This window comes from Crotalus tigris, unplaced genomic scaffold, assembly GCF_016545835.1.
Source record: "Crotalus tigris isolate CLP2741 ecotype Arizona unplaced genomic scaffold, ASM1654583v1 scf7180000023608.1681014, whole genome shotgun sequence".
In the NCBI taxonomy this organism is placed as follows: Eukaryota; Metazoa; Chordata; class Lepidosauria; order Squamata; family Viperidae; genus Crotalus; species Crotalus tigris.
This window is the reverse complement of record NW_024100075.1, coordinates 1,245,022-1,253,406: the sequence shown is the minus strand read 5'-3', so window position 1 is coordinate 1,253,406 and position 8,385 is coordinate 1,245,022. Positions and strand designations below refer to the sequence as shown.

General features: G+C 35.3%; 1 protein-coding gene across 2 annotated transcripts in view; it reads right to left on the bottom strand.

Annotated features, from left to right (window-relative positions):
• Positions 1 to 8,385, bottom strand: part of GMDS (GDP-mannose 4,6-dehydratase) — a 273,055-nt gene that overhangs the window by 46,964 nt on the left and 217,706 nt on the right. The window lies entirely within an intron of this gene.

The window sequence follows — 8,385 nt, the reverse complement described above, 5'->3', positions numbered from 1 at the left end:
GGTGAAAAAATTATCTGCCTTGTGTTGTATAAAGATACAGAGAATGGTTATTTTTAAGCTATATACCTACATATTGATGCAGCTATACAATTTTGGAATATATAATCTATCCTGAGAATAGCTCAGAGAAAATACCGCCAAGTTCACAACAGGGAAAAAATTAAAAATCAAAGAACCTCACACTTCATATTCTTAAGACAGTATTTTTTTCAGTACTGTACATCATTTTAAGAGTTGCTGTTTTTTCCCCCAAATGCATTAGGTTTGTCTTACTCCTACCTTTGCATTTATTTTAATTACATTTAATTTTAGTACTAAACTGAAAATATAAATACAGCCTTTCTGGAAAGACCCTATTTCCAACAGTGCTTTATCCAGATGGTTCTATAAGCAGCTCCACAAAATGAAAAGCAATAATTCTACCCCATCAATTGTTCTTTCAGGAGCTGGCATTTATAAAGGCACTCCTTTGAGTCTAACTATTCCAGTTAGTTATTTTAGCTAACAGCTGTTGACAGATTTCTCTTCCATGAATTTGTCTAATCTTCTTCAAAAGCCATCTAAAAGCCAATAGCCAACCCCATGCTGTGTAGGAACAAATTCTGTAAGGTAATACTGTTCAAGAATGATTTATTTTTGCTAATGTTCTTATCTAGGAACTATTAAAAAAAACCCAATATCTTACTGACACCAGTTTTTTGACATAGGATTGTGTTTGGAACACAATGTGGAACTTCAACTATGGATATAAGAAAGACAGTTTGAACTTTTCAAAAGTACTTCTGGTGAAGAAATCATTAACTGAAGACAGCTCCATTTTTAATGTAGCCAATGATGCAGTAGAATGAAGACCAGAGAGCAGACCAGCACTTCATAATTCCTCTCTGGACAAGGACAGGACTTGAAATCATCCCCAAGTGTTCCAGACAGCTGTGCCTTCCAAGGAGACCAAAAAATGGCAGCCCATGATGGTTCAGATTTCTGGATGACAAGGGAATAGCCATCTTGCTCAAATCACAGTTGACAACTTTAAGAACACTGGGTTTACATCTTTCCTTTTCTAATTACTTTTTGGAAATTGCTTGTTATCTGCCATAGAAACCTTTGGATTGCTAAGTCTGAAAACACTGGGTGAGTTTTCTTAATTTTTAACAACATGTTTTAAATACGTTTAAGAATTTAATTATTTTCTAATAAACAGCAAAAAGTTGATTAGAACTTTGCTTTTGGAAAATATAAATTGATTAAGGGTTAATGGATTTGAAATACAAGAATTTTGAATTAATTATAAGAATCTTTCCTGTGATGAAATGCTTTTATTTTGAATATTTTTTTAAATGATAGGATGATAGTTTTACGGTTGGAAACTAGAGGAAACAAGAAAAAGCTAAAGATTACAATTAAAAGAGAACAACACTTAAATTTGACTTACTAATACAGAATGCCCCTTTATGGATTACTCCCCTTTATGGATTACTGCCTTGTCGTGGCGAAGGGGCTTGCGTAACTCAATGAAGCTATAAGCTATGCCGTGCAGGGCCACCCAAGATGGACAGGTTATAGCAGAGAGTTCTGACAAAATCCACTGGAGAAGGAAATGGCAAACCACTCCAGGCTAATAGAATTTTGTCAAGAGAATACGATGGTCATAACAAACACTCTTTTCCAACAACCCAAGAGACAGCTCTATACATGGACATCACCAGACGGTCAACATAGAAATCAGATTGACTATGTGCTCTGCAGCCAAAGATGGAGAAGCTGTATACAGTCAGTAAAAACAAGACCAGGAGCTGACTGTGGCTCAGATCATGAGCTTCTCGTTGCAAAATTTAGGCTTAAATTGAAAAAAGTAGGGAAAAGCACTAGGCCACTCAGGTATGAAGTAAATCATATTCCTGATGAATATACAGTAGAGGTGACAAATAGATTTAAGGAATTAGATCTGATAGACAGAGTGCCTGAAGAACTATGGATGGAAGTTTGCAACATTGTACAAGAGGTAGCAACTAAAACCATCCCAAAGAAAAAGAAATGCAAGAAAGCAAAATGGCTTTCAGAATAGGGGGACCAGAGATCTCTTCAAGAAAATTGGAGATATGAAGGGAACGTTTCATGCAAAGATGGGCATGATAAAGGCCAAAATGGCAGAGACCTAACAGAGGCAGAAGAGATTAAGAAGAGATGGCAAAACTACACAGAAGAACTATACAAGAATGAGCTTAACATCCCAGATAACCACAATGAGATGGTCACTGACCTCGAACCAGACATCCTAGAATGTGAAGTGAAATGGGCCTTAGAAAATCTGAGCAACAACAAAGCTAGTGGAGGTGACAGTATTCCAGCTGAGCTATTCAAAATCTTAAAAGACGATGCAGTAAAAGTGCTACACTCAATTTGCCAGCAAATTTGGAAAACTCAACAGTGGCCACAGGATTGGAAAAGGTCAGTTTACATTCCAATTCCAAAGAAAGGCAATGCCAAAGAATGTTCAAACTATCGCACCATTGCACTCATTTCACATGCTAGTAAAGTTATGCTTAAAATCCTACAAGCTAGACTCCAGCAGTATGTGGATCGAGAACTACCAGAAGTACAGGCAGGATTTCGAAGAGGCAGAGGAACTAGAGATCAAATTGCCAACATACGCTGGATCATGGAGAAAGCTAGGGAGTTCCAGAAAAACATCTACTTCTGCTTCATTGACTATGCAAAAGCCTTTGATTGTGTGGATCACAACAAATTGTGGCAAGTTCTTAAAGAGATGGGAGTACCAGACCATCTCATTTGTCTCTTGAGAAACCTATATGCGGGTCAAGAAGCAACAGTGAGAACCGAACACGGAACCATTGATTGGTTCAAAATTGGAAAAGGAGTCCGGCAAGGCTGTATACTGTCGCCCTGCCTATTTAACTTATATGCAGAGCACATCATGAGAAAGGCAGGCTAGATGAATCAAAAGTTGGAATTAAGATTGCCGGGAGAAATATCAACAATCTAAGATATGCAGATGATACCACTCTAATGGCAGAAAGTGAAGAGGAACTAAAGAGCCTCTTGATGCGGGTGAAGAAGGAGAGTGCAAAAGTTGGCTTGAAACTCAACATTAAGAAAACCAAAATCATGGCATCCGGCCCTCTCAATTCCTGGCAAATAGATGGGGAAGAAATGGAGGTAGTGACAGATTTTATTTTTCTGGGCTCCAAGATCACCTCAGATGGGGACTGCAGCCAAGAAATTAAAAGACGCTTGCTCCTGGGGAGGAAAGCTATGGCAAATCTAGACAGCATACTAAAAAGCAGAGACATCACCCTGCCAACAAAAGTGCGTATAGTCCAGGCCATGGTTTTCCCAGTTGCAATGTATGGCTGTGAAAGTTGAACCATAAGAAAGGCTGAGCACCAAAGAATTGAGGCCTTTGAACTATGGTGCTGGAGAAGACTCTTGCGAGTCCCTTGGACTGCAAGGCGTTCAAACCGGTCAGTCCTAGAAGAGATCAACCCCGACTGCTCTTTAGAAGGCCAGATCCTGAAGTTGAAACTCAAATACTTTGGCCACCTAATGAGAAGGAAGGACTCACTGGAGAAGGGCCTAATGCTGGGAAAGATTGAGGGCAATAGAAGAAGGGGACGACAGAGAATGAGATGGCTGGATGGAGTCACTGAAGCAGTAGGTGTGAACTTAAATGGACTCCAGAAGATGGTAGAGGACAGGAAGACCTGGAGGAACGTTGTTCATGGGGTCGCGATGGGTCGGACATGACTTCGCAATTAACAACAACAATACAGAATGAGCTAAAATATTTTAACATTGGAAAAAATGAATGATATTTTTGAATAATGGACCAAGTCATTCAGAATCAGGTCTGAAAGTGGATTTAAAAACCACAGTCTACAAAAATGATATGGAAAAAGATGCTACACAAGACATATATAATAAACCAGCTGATATCGTAATAATTAAAACAGATATAGAAATCACAAACCAATAGAGTAATCTAAATAATTTCCCTATATTAGAGTTACAAAAGAAAATTGTTAAAGCTTTAAAGAGTTTTGTCAGAAGGAACAAAGAAATGAAAAGAAATAAAGTACTAGGATATTTTGAAGTAACTGAAGATCAAGATCGTTAAAGATAAAAAGAATGAATCTAACATTGGTTTATTTGATCAGGGTTAAAATACATATATTATTATCTCTGTTAACCCTTAATGGACTTTTGTTAATCAAGACTGAAATGACCAGGCTTTACGGATTTGTTTGTAGATAAGAGAAGGGATATGGGAAGAAGATATCACTTGTAATTTAAAAGAAGGTGGCAAGTTGCTACAATTGTTTATATTTGGTAAAATCAAATGTGTGAAACTGCTTTCCAATTAAACGGTTTGCAATTCTCTAAGCTACATATTTCTGGAGAGATTTTTCTGATTGGGGATCTAAAAGCACTGAATTCATTTACTCACTTCAAATGTTTACATTTATACATAAAAGCAACTAAATAAACCATTAACCCTAAAATCATATATCAACAGCTCTTAATCTCTTAAATTCTTTTCAATTATATATATTCTTTGAACATAGTTAGGCTCTTGCCTGTGCTATCATTGTTTACTTAACTGCTGTCACAGCAAGCCCCTAGCTTTTAAAATATTTGTAATACTTTTCAGGGCAATGCTCTTATAAAATGGACAACATTTTTCTTAGACTTCAAGTCAGTTTAGCCCACCAGAAATTGCATTAATAGGGATACTGAATCATATTTAAAATTCCTACATAAGGCAGGAAAGGTGTATGTTATAGATGGGTTGTCTGTAGGGTATGGTAAAAAAAGTTAATATGGTGATCAGGACAGTGCGATCAAAGTTCCGGCTGTTGTTTTTTTTATGTAATACATATGTGATGCATATGAAAACCAAGAAGAGTTTCCATCACATAGTCATGGCTGCCCTATTGACTTTTTTGCTTGTACTCCCTGTAGACACTTCTGCTTACAGACTTTATATTTCCCCACTGAAATATAAAAGTAAAACTCAGAAGAAAACGACTTAGAGCTCAAATGTTTCTATTTGGTATAGGATGGTCTTCTAATTTGCAAGGAATGAGTAATTCACTACCAGACTACTTAATTTAATACTTTGTTGATACAGTAATCAATTCAGATGTCTTTCTTTCCTACTAGCCTTTGAAGAATGTTATACACGAGACTGCTAAAATTGATATCCTTTAAACAGAACAGAATTTTAAAAAATGTCTCCAGATGATTTTGTCTTGATGCTCTTCTTTCCTGGAAATGTGAGCTGATTGTTGGTTTTAGGATATCAACTGGTTAAAAACAGCAGTATATACAGGAAATTAATCTGTTGAGATTCTTTTGGCAAAAATGGGCAAGTTAAGCAATGATTGTTTCTTAGAACATAAGAGATGTTCTCATTAGAATCAAAATATAGCTTGCACATGGTAAACTAGAAGAAATGACAATATGGGGGATCACTACTACAGTATGTAAATATGAAAAAATCCTGTTTTGATTTTCTTACTACTTATAACTGTATTCTTTGATCAATGAAGAAAAAAACCCTGCTCCGTGATCTTTTGCTTCTTAATGTGTAAAATGGTATATAAAGAGAACATCAAGAGAGATGACCATGGGTGGATTTGTACCAAATGCACATCTGACAAAAGTCAATACATGTAATACACATGTTTGCAACCATATATTTTTCCTTCGCATTCCTAAGGTTTATTAAAATGAGAAACTGCCAAAACAACAAAAATTAACATTGAACATAAATTTGGCCCTAAGTTTTATATTCACAAGTTTATATGGTACAGGTACAATGGGAGGAGAATCCAAATACGCAGAAGTACTTGGTTCTTTGTAATTATTTCATTAGAAATGAAATAGAGGATAAATAAATTGCTTTTTAAAGATATAAATTGTGTATTAGTTCCATGATAAAAAATGAGCAAAGTTATCCAAATTTCAGGCATAATTAGAACAACTATCAACATCACACTAATCATGATATGACAATATATTGTATCTCCTCGAAGCACGAAGCTGAAAACACCAGCCTGAAGATGACGAATGCGACTTCGTCGAAACGTCGCCAAGACACTTCCAATTTTACGCAGGAGAAAACCCGAATAACCAAAGACCTACACACACACACACACACACACACACACACACATTTGCTCATCTCCATGCTAAAAATGCTTGTCAAAAGGCACTACTACATTTTTCCAGATCAACTATTCAGACTAGTAAAATAGTACATGAACATTAAAAGTTCATTATAAAACAAATCAACAAACATTTTAATGTTAATATACTGCTTTACTATTTTGAATAGTTGATCTGAAAAAAAAGTGGACCCTGCACTTTTGGGAAAAATGCTAAGAATTTTTTTTTAAAAAAACACTATGCTTTCACAGCATACAGATAAGGCAAAATCCAGTGAAATGATGAACCTGAGATTTAGTCCTCCTCAAAGTACTCCATTAGTTAATAAGTTTGTCGTAATAACTCCTTGAATCCTGCCTCAGTATGAAAAACTTTGAATCTAACCTATTTCCTAAGAAAAGTATAACTTCTAAAAACTGTTGGTAAAGCCAAGAATGTTACTAAATATCTTAGTGAATAAGGAAAAAAGTACAGTAAATGAAATTATGTTAATTTACACATTCTAATATTCCAAATATTATGAGAACAATTCTTTATCATCTTTCAGCTCTACCTTTTTGCACATAGCTAATCATATACAGCTAATTCAATTTCATTTTGTTGACTGACATGTCATATCAGCCAATCTGAATTTTAAATCAAATCCTAACTGGCTCCTCTTAAAAGCTCTATAGGAGTTATGAATATGCACATAGACACACAGAGAGACAATCTAAAAAAAAGTTGTGAAAGTTGATCTTGAGAACATTTGATTCTTAAAAGATAGACAAGATATTATATGTGTTAAGATTTCCAAGATTTGTAGGGTGTGAAGGGAATTCCTTAAAACTGACGCATTCTTTCCCTTGGGCTCTGTCAAATCTTGAATGATGATATGGCGTCTTTCTATACCAGAGGCAGTCAAAAGGCAGATGGTTCTGCTGAAAGCATTAATAAGGAACCCTGCCAAGAAATTATGTTTTCTATGTAAAGAATAGTATTTTGAATGTACTTATTTCCCAGGTAACTTTTGAGTCTCATATTTTAATTTTTGGACACTCGTCTTTAATTTAAATTATTTACAGAAGTGGACTGGCCTTAATAAAGATAGCACATAAAGACAGCACATATAGAAAAATTCACAGAAACCAACAATTATTTCCAGTGGCCATACTAAAGATGAGATCAATGTCTTTAGTATATCATTTTCTGAAGCAACTTCCTCAACATACATAAAAATATAGGTAAAGAGGAAGAAGAGAAAAATGAAAATCTTTTAGTAAACATGGTAAACTAATGAGCTTCACTGTTTTTCTGTATATTATTACGTTTTTGAGACCATTAGACAAATTACCATGAAAAAAAGGCAAAAGAAAATGCATGCAGCTGGTCTTCCCCTAACAATCATTTTATATTTCCTTTGGAAAGAAACACTATCACTATGAAGAAGTGAGTTAGTATTCAAGATAACTTAATATGAAGATGCTCCTACACAGAGATTATCGTGTATATTGAATTACAACTCTGGTTTTACACTCCAGATTAATATCCTCTAAAGATGTAGGTCCTAATGGTTCTGGAATCTAGCCAATATATGGAAAGATAATTTGATCTTTTAAAAAAGCTTGGGTAAAGAGGCTAAATTACAGTCTCTTCCTATGTCCTGCTCCCATGCAAATAAATGTCTTTGTTGCACTGTGATCACTAACATTTTCTAGTATTTAGCACAGGTCAAAAGAATTGTGATAATTCACAGGTCAAAAGAATTATGATAATAGGTCTCCACTTTTAGCAGCTTAATAACTGGTACATTCCACATAAGTTGAGTTGTGAGAATGACATGAGGCTTTGAGTATCAAGTTCCTATTACATTTGCTCACCATTCTCCAAATTCCTTTTTGATTGTGTGAATTATTTCTAACAGGGTGCTTCTGAACTTCAAAGGACATGAGTTGTTTGGGACAACACCGAATTATAAGCTGGAGATTGCAGATTGTCTCCAATATGAATAAAATCTTCTATATAAACTGAAGATCATGGACATTGTCTTTGGGTATGCTGGTTAAAAATCCTAGGAGCTATGATCTCAACAATCCAGGAACATTAATTTGGATCTGAGCTTAACTATAATCATAAAGTGCAAACAAAAAATCTGGTGTGATTATTTGCTCTATTTATTTATTAAACATATTTGCATGCTGCCACAATAAAAAAATA